This window comes from Podarcis gaigeae (assembly GCF_964106915.1).
Source record: "Podarcis gaigeae genome assembly, chromosome: 5".
Taxonomy (NCBI): Eukaryota; Metazoa; Chordata; class Lepidosauria; order Squamata; family Lacertidae; genus Podarcis; species Podarcis gaigeae.
This window is the reverse complement of record NC_139681.1, coordinates 8,372,090-8,387,875: the sequence shown is the minus strand read 5'-3', so window position 1 is coordinate 8,387,875 and position 15,786 is coordinate 8,372,090.

Below are 15,786 nucleotides of genomic sequence, written 5' to 3'. Positions count from 1 at the left end.
AGCAAAAATCTGACCTTCTGCAATTCACTCAAAAATGCTGCCAAAGTATTGCAAACGATCCCCTGAAAGTTTTTTTCGGAGGAAACAGATGGGTTTTTATCATCAGAAAGAGAATTAGACCTCGATGTGTGAGCAACTTTTTTTTGCAAAAATCCCTAAGCCGCGCGGTCACAATTTCAGCAAAAATCTGACCTTCTGCAATTCACTCAAAAATGCTGCCAAAGTGTTGCAAACGATCCCCTGAAAGTTTTTTCGGAGGAAACAGATGGGTTTTTATCATCAGAAAGAGAATTAGACCTCGATGTCTGAGCAACTTTTTTTTGCAAAAATCCCTAAGCCGCGCGGTCACAATTTCAGCAAAAATCTGACGTTCTGCAATTCACTCAAAAATGCTGCCAGACTGTTGCAAACGATCCGCTGAAGGTTTTTCTGTGGAAATAGGTGTGTTTTTATCATCAGAAAGAGAATTAGACCTCGACGTCTGAACAATTTTTTTTCCCAAAAATCCCTAAGCCGCGCGGTCACAATTTCAGCAAAAATCTGACCTTCTGCAATTCACTCAAAAATGCTGCCAAACTGTTGCAAACAATCCCCTGAAAGTTTTTTCGGAGGAAACAGATGGGTTTTTATCATCAGAAAGAGAATTAGACCTCGACGTCTGAACAACTTTTTTTTGCAAAAATCCCTAAGCCGCGCGGTCACAATTTCAGCAAAAATCTGACGTTCTGCAATTCACTCAAAAATGCTGCCAAAGTGTTGCAAACGATCCCCTGAAAGTTTTTTCGGGGGAAACAGATGGGTTTTTATCATCAGAAAGAGAATTAGACCTCGACGTCTGAACAACTTTTTTTTGCAAAAATCCCTAAGCCGCGCGGTCACAATTTCAGCAAAAATCTGACCTTCTGCAATTCACTCAAAAATGCTGCCAAACTGTTGCAAACAATCCCCTGAAAGTTTTTTCTGAGGAAACAGATGGGTTTTTATCATCAGAAAGAGAATTAGACCTCGACGTCTGAACAACTTTTTTTTCCAAAAATCCCTAAGCCGCGCGGTCACAATTTCAGCAAAAATCTGATGTTCTGCAATTCACTCAAAAATGCTGCCAAAGTGTTGCAAACAATCCCCTGAAAGTTTTTTCGGAGGAAACAGATGAGTTTTTATCATCGGAAACAGAATAAGTCCTCGACGTGTGAACAACTTTTTTTTGCAAAAATCCCTAAGCCGCGCGGTCACAATTTCAGCAAAAATCTGACGTTCTGCAATTCACTCAAAAATGCTGCCAATGTGTTGCAAACGATCCCCTGAAGGTTTCTCTGTAGAAATAGGTGTGTTTTTATCATCAGAAAGAGAATTAGACCTCGACGTCTGAACAATTTTTTTTTTGCAAAAATCCCTAAGCCGCGCGGTCAGAATTTCAGCAAAAATCTGACCTTCTGCAATTCACTCAAAAATGCTGCCAAGTGTTGCAAACGATCCCCTGAAAGTTTTTTCGGAGGAAACAGATGGGTTTTTATCATCAGAAAGAGAATTAGACCACGACGTCTGAACATCTTTTTTTTGGCAAAAATCCCTAAGCCGCGCGGTCACAATTTCAGCAAAAATCTGACGTTCTGCAATTCACTCAAAAATGCTGCCAGACTGTTGCAAACGATCCGCTGAAGGTTTTTCTGTAGAAATAGGTGTGTTTTTATCATCAGAAAGAGAATTAGACCTCGACGTCTGAACAATTTTTTTTTTGCAAAAAGCCCTAAGCCGCGCGGTCACAATTTCAGCAAAAATCTGACCTTCTGCAATTCACTCAAAAATGCTGCCAAAGTGTTGCAAACCATCCCCTGAAAGTTTTTTCGGAGGAAACAGATGGGTTTGTATCATCAGAAAGAGAATTAGACCTCGATGTCTGAGAAACTTTTTTTTGCAAAATTCCCTAGCCGCGCGGTCACAATTTCAGCAAAAATCTGACGTTCTGCAATTCACTCAAAAATGCTGCCAGACTGTTGCAAACGATCCGCTGAAGGTTTTTTTTTTTGAAGAAATAGGTGTGTTTTTATCATCAGAAAGAGAATTAGACCTCGACGTCTGAACAACTTTTTTTTGCAAAAATCCCTAAGCCGCGCGGTCACAATTTCAGCAAAAATCTGACCTTCTGCAATTCACTCAAAAATGCTGCCAAAGTGTTGCAAACGATCCCCTGAAAGTTTTTTCGGAGGAAACAGATGGGTTTTTATCATCAGAAAGAGAATTAGACCTCGACGTCTGAACAACTTTTTTTTGCAAAAATCCCTAAGCCGCGCGGTCACAATTTCAGCAAAAATCTGATGTTCTGCAATTCACTCAAAAATGCTGCCAAAGTGTTGCAAACGATCCCCTGAAAGTTTTTTCGGAGGAAACAGATGGGTTTTTATCATCGGAAACAGAGTAAGCCCTCGACGTCTGAACAACTTTTTTTTGCAAAAATCCCTAAGCCGCGCAGTCACAATTTCAGCAAAAATCTGACGTTCTGCAATTCACTTAAAAATGCTGCCAAAGTGTTGCAAACGATCCCTTGAAAGTTTTTTCGGAGGAAACAGATGGGTTTTTATCATCAGAAAGAGAATTAGACCTCGACGTCTGAAAAACTTTTTTTTGCAAAAATCCCTAAGCCGCGCGGTCACAATTTCAGCAAAAATCTGACGTTCTGCAATTCACTCAAAAATGCTGCCAAAGTTTTGCAAACGATCCCCTGAAAGTTTTTTCGGAGGAAACAGATGGGTTTGTATCATCAGAAAGAGAATTAGACCTCGACGTCTGAGCAACTTTTTTTGGCAAAAATTCACTAGCCGCGCGGTCACAATTTCAGCAAAAATCTGACGTTCTGCAATTCACTCAAAAATGCTGCCAAAGTGTTGCAAACGATCCCCTGAAAGTTTTTTCGGAGGAAACAGATGGGTTTTTATCATCAGAAAGAGAATTAGACCTCGATGTCTGAGCAACTTTTTTTTGCAAAAATCCCTAAGCCGCGCGGTCACAATTTCAGCAAAAATCTGACGTTCTGCAATTCACTCAAAAATGCTGCCAAACTGTTGCAAACAATCCCCTGAAAGTTTTTTCGGAGGAAACAGATGGGTTTTTTTCATCAGAAAGAGAATTAGACCTCGACGTCTGAACAACTTTTTTTTGCAAAAATCCCTAAGCCGCGCGGTCACAATTTCAGCAAAAATCTGACCTTCTGCAATTCACTCAAAAATGCTGCCAAAGTGTTCCAAACGATCCCCTGAAAGTTTTTTCGGGGGAAACAGATGGGTTTTTATCATCAGAAAGAGAATTAGACCTCGACGTCTGAACAACTTTTTTTTGCAAAAATCCCTAAGCCGCGCGGTCACAATTTCAGCAAAAATCTGATGTTCTGCAATTCACTCAAAAATGCTGCCAAAGTGTTGCAAACGATCCGCTGAAGGTTTCTCTGTAGAAATAGGTGTGTTTTTATCATCAGAAAGAGAATTAGACCTCGACGTCTGAACAATTTTTTTTTTGCAAAAATCCCTAAGCCGCGCGGTCACAATTTCAGCAAAAATCTGACCTTCTGCAATTCACTCAAAAATGCTGCCAAGTGTTGCAAACGATCCCCTGAAAGTTTTTTCGGAGGAAACAGATGGGTTTTTATCATCAGAAAGAGAATTAGACCACGACGTCTGAACATCTTTTTTTTGGCAAAAATCCCTAAGCCGCGCGGTCACAATTTCAGCAAAAATCTGACGTTCTGCAATTCACTCAAAAATGCTGCCAGACTGTTGCAAACGATCCGCTGAAGGTTTTTCTGTAGAAATAGGTGTGTTTTTATCATCTAAAAGAGAATTAGACCTCGACGTCTGAACAATTTTTTTTTTGCAAAAATCCCTAAGCCGCGCGGTCACAATTTCAGCAAAAATCTGACCTTCTGCAATTCACTCAAAAATGCTGCCAATGTGTTGCAAACGATCCCCTGAAAGTTTTTTCGGAGGAAACAGATGGGTTTTTATCATCAGAAAGAGAATTAGACCTCGAAGTCTCAGCAACTTTTTTTTGCAAAAATCCCTAAGCCGCGCGGTCACAATTTCAGCAAAAATCTGACGTTCTGCAATTCACTCAAAAATGCTGCCAGACTGTTGCAAACGATCCGCTGAAGGTTTTTCTGTAGAAATAGGTGTGTTTTTATCATCAGAAAGAGAATTAGACCTCGACGTCTGAACAATTTTTTTTTGCAAAAATCCCTAAGCCGCGCGGTCACAATTTCAGCAAAAATCTGACCTTCTGCAATTCACTCAAAAATGCTGCCAATGTGTTGCAAACGATCCCCTGAAAGTTTTTTCGGAGGAAACAGATGGGTTTTTATCATCAGAAAGAGAATTAGACCTCGACGTCTGAACAATTTTTTTCCCCAAAAATCCCTAAGCCACGCGGTCACAATTTCAGCAAAAATCTGACGTTCTGCAATTCACTCAAAAATGCTGCCAGACTGTTGCAAATGATCCGCTGAAGGTTTTTCTGTAGAAATAGGTGTGTTTTTATCGTCAGAAAGAGATTTAGACCTCGACGTCTGAACAATTTTTTTTCCCAAAAATCCCTAAGCCACGCGGTCACAATTTCAGCAAAAATCTGACCTTCTGCAATTCACTCAAAAATGCTGCCAAAGTGTTGCAAACGATCCCCTGAAAGTTTTTTCGGAGGAAACAGATGGGTTTTTATCATCAGAAAGAGAATTAGACCTCGACATCTGAGCAACTTTTTTTTGCAAAAATCCCTAAGCCGCGCGGTCACAATTTCAGCAAAAATCTGACCTTCTGCAATTCACTCAAAAATGCTGCCAAAGTGTTGCAAACCATCCCCTGAACGTTTTTTCGGAGGAAACAGATGGGTTTTTATCATCAGAAAGAGAATTAGACCTCGACGTCTGAACAACTTTTTTTTGCAAAAATCCCTAAGCCGCGCGGTCACAATTTCAGCAAAAATCTGACGTTCTGCAATTCACTCAAAAATGCTGCCAAAGTGTTGCAAACGATCCCCTGAAAGTTTTTTCGGAGGAAACAGATGGGTTTTTATCATCAGAAAGAGAATTAGACCTCGACGTCTGAGCAACTTTTTTTTGCAAAAATCCCTAAGCCGCGCGGTCACAATTTCAGCAAAAATCTGACCTTCTGCAATTCACTCAAAAATGCTGCCAATGTGTTGCAAACCATCCCCTGAAAGTTTTTTCGGAGGAAACAGATGGGTTTTTATCATCAGAAAGAGAATTAGACCTCGACGTCTGAGCAACTTTTTTTGGCAAAAATCCCTAAGCCGCGCGGTCACAATTTCAGCAAAAATCTGACGTTCTGCAATTCACTCAAAAATGCTGCCAGACTGTTGCAAACGATCCGCTGAAGGTTTTTCTGTAGAAATAGGTGTGTTTTTATCATCAGAAAGAGAATTAGACCTCGACGTCTGAACAATTTTTTTTTTGCAAAAATCCCTAAGCCGCGCGGTCACAATTTCAGCAAAAATCTGACCTTCTGCAATTCACTCAAAAATGCTGCCAAAGTGTTGCAAACGATCCCCTGAAAGTTTTTTCGGAGGAAACAGATGGGTTTTTATCATCAGAAAGAGAATTAGACCTCGACGTCTGAGCAACTTTTTTTTGCAAAAATCCCTAAGCCGCGTGGTCACAATTTCAGCAAAAATCTGACGTTCTGCAATTCACTCAAAAATGCTGCCAAAGTGTTGCAAACCATCCCCTGAAAGTTTTTTCGGAGGAAACAGATGGGTTTGTATCATCAGAAAGAGAATTAGACCTCGATGTCTGAGAAACTTTTTTTTGCAAAATTCCCTAGCCGCGCGGTCACAATTTCAGCAAAAATCTGACGTTCTGCAATTCACTCAAAAATGCTGCCAGACTGTTGCAAACGATCCGCTGAAGGTTTTTTTTTTGAAGAAATAGGTGTGTTTTTATCATCAGAAAGAGAATTAGACCTCGACGTCTGAACAACTTTTTTTTGCAAAAATCCCTAAGCCGCGCGGTCACAATTTCAGCAAAAATCTGACCTTCTGCAATTCACTCAAAAATGCTGCCAAAGTGTTGCAAACGATCCCCTGAAAGTTTTTTCGGAGGAAACAGATGGGTTTTTATCATCAGAAAGAGAATTAGACCTCGACGTCTGAACAACTTTTTTTTGCAAAAATCCCTAAGCCGCGCGGTCACAATTTCAGCAAAAATCTGACGTTCTGCAATTCACTCAAAAATGCTGCCAAAGTGTTGCAAACGATCCCCTGAAAGTTTTTTCGGAGGAAACAGATGGGTTTTTATCATCAGAAAGAGAATTAGACCTCGACGTCTGAACAACTTTTTTTTGCAAAAATCCCTAAGCCGCGCGGTCACAATTTCAGCAAAAATCTGATGTTCTGCAATTCACTCAAAAATGCTGCCAAAGTGTTGCAAACGATCCCCTGAAAGTTTTTTCGGAGGAAACAGATGGGTTTTTATCATCGGAAACAGAGTAAGCCCTCGACGTCTGAACAACTTTTTTTTGCAAAAATCCCTAAGCCGCGCAGTCACAATTTCAGCAAAAATCTGACGTTCTGCAATTCACTTAAAAATGCTGCCAAAGTGTTGCAAACGATCCCTTGAAAGTTTTTTCGGAGGAAACAGATGGGTTTTTATCATCAGAAAGAGAATTAGACCTCGACGTCTGAACAACTTTTTTTTGCAAAAATCCCTAAGCCGCGCGGTCACAATTTCAGCAAAAATCTGACGTTCTGCAATTCACTCAAAAATGCTGCCAAAGTTTTGCAAACGATCCCCTGAAAGTTTTTTCGGAGGAAACAGATGGGTTTGTATCATCAGAAAGAGAATTAGACCTCGATGTCTGAGCAATTTTTTTTGCAAAAATCCCTAAGCCGCGCGGTCACAATTTCAGCAAAAATCTGACGTTCTGCAATTCACTCAAAAATGCTGCCAAACTGTTGCAAACAATCCCCTGAAAGTTTTTTCGGAGGAAACAGATGGGTTTTTTTCATCAGAAAGAGAATTAGACCTCGACGTCTGAACAACTTTTTTTTGCAAAAATCCCTAAGCCGCGCGGTCACAATTTCAGCAAAAATCTGACCTTCTGCAATTCACTCAAAAATGCTGCCAAAGTGTTCCAAACGATCCCCTGAAAGTTTTTTCGGGGGAAACAGATGGGTTTTTATCATCAGAAAGAGAATTAGACCTCGACGTCTGAACAACTTTTTTTTGCAAAAATCCCTAAGCCGCGCGGTCACAATTTCAGCAAAAATCTGATGTTCTGCAATTCACTCAAAAATGCTGCCAAAGTGTTGCAAACGATCCGCTGAAGGTTTCTCTGTAGAAATAGGTGTGTTTTTATCATCAGAAAGAGAATTAGACCTCGACGACTGAACAATTTTTTTTTTGCAAAAATCCCTAAGCCGCGCGGTCACAATTTCAGCAAAAATCTGACCTTCTGCAATTCACTCAAAAATGCTGCCAAGTGTTGCTAACGATCCCCTGAAAGTTTTTTCGGAGGAAACAGATGGGTTTTTATCATCAGAAAGAGAATTAGACCACGACGTCTGAACATCTTTTTTTTGGCAAAAATCCCTCAGCCGCGCGGTCACAATTTCAGCAAAAATCTGACGTTCTGCAATTCACTCAAAAATGCTGCCAGACTGTTGCAAACGATCCGCTGAAGGTTTTTCTGTAGAAATAGGTGTGTTTTTATCATCTAAAAGAGAATTAGACCTCGACGTCTGAACAATTTTTTTTTTGCAAAAATCCCTAAGCCGCGCGGTCACAATTTCAGCAAAAATCTGACCTTCTGCAATTCACTCAAAAATGCTGCCAATGTGTTGCAAACGATCCCCTGAAAGTTTTTTCGGAGGAAACAGATGGGTTTTTATCATCAGAAAGAGAATTAGACCTCGACGTCTGAACAACTTTTTTTTGCAAAAATCCCTAAGCCGCGCGGTCACAATTTCAGCAAAAATCTGACGTTCTGCAATTCACTCAAAAATGCTGCCAGACTGTTGCAAACGATCCGCTGAAGGTTTTTCTGTAGAAATAGGTGTGTTTTTATCATCAGAAAGAGAATTAGACCTCGACGTCTGAACAATTTTTTTTTTGCAAAAATCCCTAAGCCGCGCGGTCACAATTTCAGCAAAAATCTGACCTTCTGCAATTCACTCAAAAATGCTGCCAATGTGTTGCAAACGATCCCCTGAAAGTTTTTTCGGAGGAAACAGATGGGTTTTTATCATCAGAAAGAGAATTAGACCTCGACGTCTGAACAATTTTTTTTCCCAAAAATCCCTAAGCCACGCGGTCACAATTTCAGCAAAAATCTGACGTTCTGCAATTCACTCAAAAATGCTGCCAGACTGTTGCAAACGATCCGCTGAAGGTTTTTCTGTAGAAATAGGTGTGTTTTTATCTATAGAAAGAGATTTAGACCTCGACGTCTGAACAATTTTTTTTTCCCAAAAATCCCTAAGCCACGCGGTCACAATTTCAGCAAAAATCTGACCTTCTGCAATTCACTCAAAAATGCTGCCAAAGTGTTGCAAACGATCCCCTGAAAGTTTTTTCGGAGGAAACAGATGGGTTTTTATCATCAGAAAGAGAATTAGACCTCGACATCTGAACAACTTTTTTTTGCAAAAATCCCTAAGCCGCGCGGTCACAATTTCAGCAAAAATCTGACCTTCTGCAATTCACTCAAAAATGCTGCCAAAGTGTTGCAAACCATCCCCTGAACGTTTTTTCGGAGGAAACAGATGGGTTTTTATCATCAGAAAGAGAATTAGACCTCGACGTCTGAACAACTTTTTTTTGCAAAAATCCCTAAGCCGCGCGGTCACAATTTCAGCAAAAATCTGACGTTCTGCAATTCACTCAAAAATGCTGCCAAAGTGTTGCAAACGATCCCCTGAAAGTTTTTTCGGAGGAAACAGATGGGTTTTTATCATCAGAAAGAGAATTAGACCTCGACGTCTGAGCAACTTTTTTTTGCAAAAATCCCTAAGCCGCGCGGTCACAATTTCAGCAAAAATCTGACCTTCTGCAATTCACTCAAAAATGCTGCCAAAGTGTTGCAAACGATCCCCTGAAAGTTTTTTCGGAGGAAACAGATGGGTTTGTATCATCAGAAAGAGAATTAGACCTCGACGTCTGAGCAACTTTTTTTGGCAAAAATTCACTAGCCGCGCGGTCACAATTTCAGCAAAAATCTGACGTTCTGCAATTCACTCAAAAATGCTGCCAAAGTGTTGCAAACGATCCCCTGAAAGTTTTTTCGGAGGAAACAGATGGGTTTTTATCATCAGAAAGAGAATTAGACCTCGATGTCTGAGCAACTTTTTTTTGCAAAAATCCCTAAGCCGCGCGGTCACAATTTCAGCAAAAATCTGACGTTCTGCAATTCACTCAAAAATGCTGCCAAACTGTTGCAAACAATCCCCTGAAAGTTTTTTCGGAGGAAATAGATGGGTTTTTATCATCAGAAAGAGAATTAGACCTCGACGTCTGAACAACTTTTTTTTGCAAAAATCCCTAAGCCGCGCGGTCACAATTTCAGCAAAAATCTGACCTTCTGCAATTCACTCAAAAATGCTGCCAAAGTGTTGCAAACGATCCCCTGAAAGTTTTTTCGGGGGAAACAGATGGGTTTTTATCATCAGAAAGAGAATTAGACCTCGACGTCTGAACAACTTTTTTTTGCAAAAATCCCTAAGCCGCGCGGTCACAATTTCAGCAAAAATCTGACCTTCTGCAATTCACTCAAAAATGCTGCCAAGTGTTGCAAACGATCCCCTGAAAGTTTTTTCGGAGGAAACAGATGGGTTATTATCATCAGAAAGAGAATTAGACCACGACGTCTGAACATCTTTTTTTTGGCAAAAATCCCTAAGCCGCGCGGTCACAATTTCAGCAAAAATCTGACGTTCTGCAATTCACTCAAAAATGCTGCCAAAGTGTTGCAAACGATCCGCTGAAGGTTTTTCTGTAGAAATAGGTGTGTTTTTATCATCTAAAAGAGAATTAGACCTCGACGTCTGAACAATTTTTTTTTTGCAAAAATCCCTAAGCCGCGCGGTCACAATTTCAGCAAAAATCTGACCTTCTGCAATTCACTCAAAAATGCTGCCAATGTGTTGCAAACGATCCCCTGAAAGTTTTTTCGGAGGAAACAGATGGGTTTTTATCATCAGAAAGAGAATTAGACCTCGAAGTCTCAGCAACTTTTTTTTGCAAAAATCCCTAAGCCGCGCGGTCACAATTTCAGCAAAAATCTGACGTTCTGCAATTCACTCAAAAATGCTGCCAGACTGTTGCAAACGATCCGCTGAAGGTTTTTCTGTAGAAATAGGTGTGTTTTTATCATCAGAAAGAGAATTAGACCTCTACGTCTGAACAATTTTTTTTTTGCAAAAATCCCTAAGCCGCGCGGTCACAATTTCAGCAAAAATCTGACCTTCTGCAATTCACTCAAAAATGCTGCCAATGTGTTGCAAACGATCCCCTGAAAGTTTTTTCGGAGGAAACAGATGGGTTTTTATCATCAGAAAGAGAATTAGACCTCGACGTCTGAACAATTTTTTTTCCCAAAAATCCCTAAGCCACGCGGTCACAATTTCAGCAAAAATCTGACGTTCTGCAATTCACTCAAAAATGCTGCCAGACTGTTGCAAACGATCCGCTGAAGGTTTTTCTGTAGAAATAGGTGTGTTTTTATCGTCAGAAAGAGAATTAGACCTCGACGTCTGAACAATTTTTTTTCCCAAAAATCCCTAAGCCACGCGGTCACAATTTCAGCAAAAATCTGACCTTCTGCAATTCACTCAAAAATGCTGCCAAAGTGTTGCAAACGATCCCCTGAAAGTTTTTTCGGAGGAAACAGATGGGTTTTTATCATCAGAAAGAGAATTAGACCTCGACATCTGAGCAACTTTTTTTTGCAAAAATCCCTAAGCCGCGCGGTCACAATTTCAGCAAAAATCTGACCTTCTGCAATTCACTCAAAAATGCTGCCAAAGTGTTGCAAACCATCCCCTGAACGTTTTTTCGGAGGAAACAGATGGGTTTTTATCATCAGAAAGAGAATTAGACCTCGGTGTCTGAGCAACTTTTTTTTGCAAAAATCCCTAAGCCGCGCGGTCACAATTTCAGCAAAAATCTGACGTTCTGCAATTCACTCAAAAATGCTGCCAAAGTATTGCAAACCATCCCCTGAAAGTTTTTTCGGAGGAAACAGATGGGTTTTTATCATCAGAAAGAGAATTAGACCTCGATGTCTGAGCAACTTTTTTTTGCAAAAATCCCTAAGCCGCGCGGTCACAATTTCAGCAAAAATCTGACGTTCTGCAATTCACTCAAAAATGCTGCCAGACTGTTGCAAACGATCCGCTGAAGGTTTTTCTGTGGAAATAGGTGTGTTTTTATCATCAGAAAGAGAATTAGACCTCGACGTCTGAACAACTTTTTTTTGCAAAAATCCCTAAGCCGCGCGGTCACAATTTCAGCAAAAATCTGACCTTCTGCAATTCACTCAAAAATGCTGCCAAAGTGTTGCAAACGATCCCCTGAAAGTTTTTTCGGAGGAAACAGATGGGTTTTTATCATCAGAAAGAGAATTAGACCTCGACGTCTGAGCAACTTTTTTTTGCAAAAATCCCTAAGCCGCGCGGTCACAATTTCAGCAAAAATCTGACGTTCTGCAATTCACTCAAAAATGCTGCCAGACTGTTGCAAACGATCCGCTGAAGGTTTTTCTGTAGAAATAGGTGTGTTTTTATCATCTAAAAGAGAATTAGACCTCGACGTCTGAACAATTTTTTTTTTGCAAAAATCCCTAAGCCGCGCGGTCACAATTTCAGCAAAAATCTGACCTTCTGCAATTCACTCAAAAATGCTGCCAATGTGTTGCGAACGATCCCCTGAAAGTTTTTTCGGAGGAAACAGATGGGTTTTTATCATCAGAAAGAGAATTAGACCTCGAAGTCTCAGCAACTTTTTTTTGCAAAAATCCCTAAGCCGCGCGGTCACAATTTCAGCAAAAATCTGACGTTCTGCAATTCACTCAAAAATGCTGCCAGACTGTTGCAAACGATCCGCTGAAGGTTTTTCTGTAGAAATAGGTGTGTTTTTATCATCAGAAAGAGAATTAGACCTCGACGTCTGAACAATTTTTTTTTTGCAAAAATCCCTAAGCCGCGCGGTCACAATTTCAGCAAAAATCTGACCTTCTGCAATTCACTCAAAAATGCTGCCAATGTGTTGCAAACGATCCCCTGAAAGTTTTTTCGGAGGAAACAGATGGGTTTTTATCATCAGAAAGAGAATTAGACCTCGATGTCTGAGCAACTTTTTTTTGCAAAAATCCCTAAGCCGCGCGGTCACAATTTCAGCAAAAATCTGATGTTCTGCAATTCACTCAAAAATGCTGCCAAAGTGTTGCAAACGATCCCCTGACAGTTTTTTCGGAGGAAACAGATGGGTTTTTATCATCGGAAACAAAATAAGCCCTCGACGTGTGAACAACTTTTTTTTGCAAAAATCCCTAAGCCGTGCGGTCACAATTTCAGCAAAAATTTGACCTTCTGCAATTCACTCAAAAATGCTGCCAAAGTGTTGCAAACGATCCCCTGAAAGTTTTTTCGTAGGAAACAGATGGGTTTTTATCATCGGAAACAGAATAAGCCCTCGACGTGTGAACAACTTTTTTTTGCAAAAATCCCTAAGCCGCACGGTCACAATTTAAGCAAAAATCTGACGTTCTGCAATTCACTCAAAAATGCTGCCAAAGTGTTGCAAACGATCCCCTGAAAGTTTTTTCGGAGGAAACAGATGGGTTTTTATCATCAGAAAGAGAATTAGACCTCGACGTCTGAACAACTTTTTTTTGCAAAAATCTGACGTTCTGCAATTCACTCAAAAATGCTGCCAAAGTGTTGCAAACGATCCCCTGAAAGTTTTTTCGGAGGAAACAGATGTGTTTTTATCATCAGAAAGAGAATTAGACCTCGACGTCTGAACAATTTTTTTTTTGCAAAAATCCCTAAGCCGCGCGGTCACAATTTCAGCAAAAATCTGACGTTCTGCAATTCACTCAAAAATGCTGCCAGACTGTTGCAAACGATCCGCTGAAAGGTTTTTCTGTAGAAATAGGTGTGTTTTTATCATCAGAAAGAGAATTAGATCTCGACGTCTGAACAATTTTTTTTTTTGCAAAAATCCCTAAGCCGCGCGGTCACAATTTAAGCAAAAATCTGACGTTCTGCAATTCACTCAAAAATGCTGGCAAAGTGTTGCAAACGATCCCCTGAAAGTTTTTTCGGAGGAAACAGATGGGTTTTTATCATCAGAAAGAGAATTAGACCTCGAAGTCTCAGCAACTTTTTTTTGCAAAAATCCCTAAGCCTCGCGGTCACAATTTCAGCAAAAATCTGACCTTCTGCAATTCACTCAAAAATGCTGCCAAAGTGTTGCAAACCATCCCCTGAAAGTTTTTTCGGAGGAAACAGATGGGTTTTTATCATCAGAAAGAGAATTAAACCTTGACGTCTGAACAACTTTTTTTTGCAAAAATCCCTAAGCCGCGCGGTCACAATTTCAGCAAAAATCTGACGTTCTGCAATTCACTCAAAAATGCTGCCAAAGTGTTGCAAACGATCCCCTGAAAGTTTTTTCGGGGGAAACAGATGGGTTTTTATCATCAGAAAGAGAATTAGACCTCGACGTCTGAACAACTTTTTTTTGCAAAAATCCCTAAGCCGCGCGGTCACAATTTCAGCAAAAATCTGACGTTCTGCAATTCACTCAAAAATGCTGCCAAAGTGTTGCAAACGATCCGCTGAAGGTTTCTCTGTAGAAATAGGTGTGTTTTTATCATCAGAAAGAGAATTAGACCTCGACGTCTGAACAATATTTTTTTTGCAAAAATCTCTAAGCCGCGCGGTCACAATTTCAGCAAAAATCTGACCTTCTGCAATTCACTCAAAAATGCTGCCAAGTGTTGCAAACGATCCCCTGAAAGTTTTTTCGGAGGAAACAGATGGGTTTTTATCATCAGAAAGAGAATTAGACCACGACGTCTGAACATCTTTTTTTTGCAAAAATCCCTAAGCCGCGCGGTCACAATTTCAGCAAAAATCTGACGTTCTGCAATTCACTCAAAAATGCTGCCAAAGTGTTGCAAACGATCCCCTGAAAGTTTTTTCGGAGGAAACAGATGGGTTTTTATCATCAGAAAGAGAATTAGACCTCGATGTCCGAGCAACTTTTTTTTACAAAAATCCCTAAGCCGCGCGGTCACAATTTCAGCAAAAATCTGACGTTCTGCAATTCACTCAAAAATGCTGCCAGACTGTTGCAAACGATCCGCTGAAGGTTTTTCTGTAGAAATAGGTGTGTTTTTATCATCAGAAAGAGAATTAGACCTTGACGTCTGAACAATTTTTTTTTTGCAAAAATCCCTAAGCCGCGCGGTCACAATTTCAGCAAAAATCTGACGTTCTGCAATTCACTTAAAAATGCTGCCAAAGTGTTGCAAACGATCCCCTGAAAGTTTTTTCGGAGGAAACAGATGGGTTTTTATCATCAGAAAGAGAATTAGACCACGACGTCTGAACAACTTTTTTTGGCAAAAATCCCTAAGCCGCGCGGTCACAATTTCAGCAAAAATCTGACCTTCTGCAATTCACTTAAAAATGCTGCCAAAGTGTTGCAAACGATCCCCTGAAAGTTTTTTCGGAGGAAACAGATGGGTTTTTATCATCAGAAAGAGAATTAGACCTCGACGTCTGAACAACTTTTTTTTGCAAAAATCTGACGTTCTGCAATTCACTCAAAAATGCTGCCAAAGTGTTGCAAACGATCCCCTGAAAGTTTTTTCGGAGGAAACAGATGTGTTTTTATCATCAGAAAGAGAATTAGACCTCGACGTCTGAACAATTTTTTTTTTGCAAAAATCCCTAAGCCGCGCGGTCACTATTTCAGCAAAAATCTGACCTTCTGCAATTCACTCAAAAATGCTGCCAGACTGTTGCAAACGATCCGCTGAAAGGTTTTTCTGTAGAAATAGGTGTGTTTTTATCATCAGAAAGAGAATTAGATCTCGACGTCTGAACAATTTTTTTTTTGCAAAAATCCCTAAGCCGCGCGGTCACAATTTAAGCAAAAATCTGACGTTCTGCAATTCACTCAAAAATGCTGGCAAAGTGTTGCAAACGATCCCCTGAAAGTTTTTTCGGAGGAAACAGATGGGTTTTTATCATCAGAAAGAGAATTAGACCTCGAAGTATCAGCAACTTTTTTTTGCAAAAATCCCTAAGCCGCGCGGTCACAATTTCAGCAAAAATCTGATGTTCTGCAATTCACTCAAAAATGCTGCCAAAGTGTTGCAAACAATCCCCTGAAAGTTTTTTCGGGGGAAACAGATGGGTTTTTATCATCAGAAAGAGAATTAGACCTCGACGTCTGAACAACTTTTTTTTGCAAAAATCCCTAAGCCGCGCGGTCACAATTTCAGCAAAAATCTGACGTTCTGCAATTCACTCAAAAATGCTGCCAAAGTGTTGCAAACGATCCCCTGAAAGTTTTTTCGGAGGAAACAGATGGGTTTTTATCATCAGAAAGAGAATTAGACCTCGACGTCTGAACAACTTTTTTTTGCAAAAATCCCTAAGCCGCGCGGTCACAATTTCAGCAAAAATCTGACGTTCTGCAATTCACTCAAAAATGCTGCCAAAGTGTTGCAAACAATCCCCTGAAAGTTTTTTCGGAGGAAACAGATGGGTTTTTAT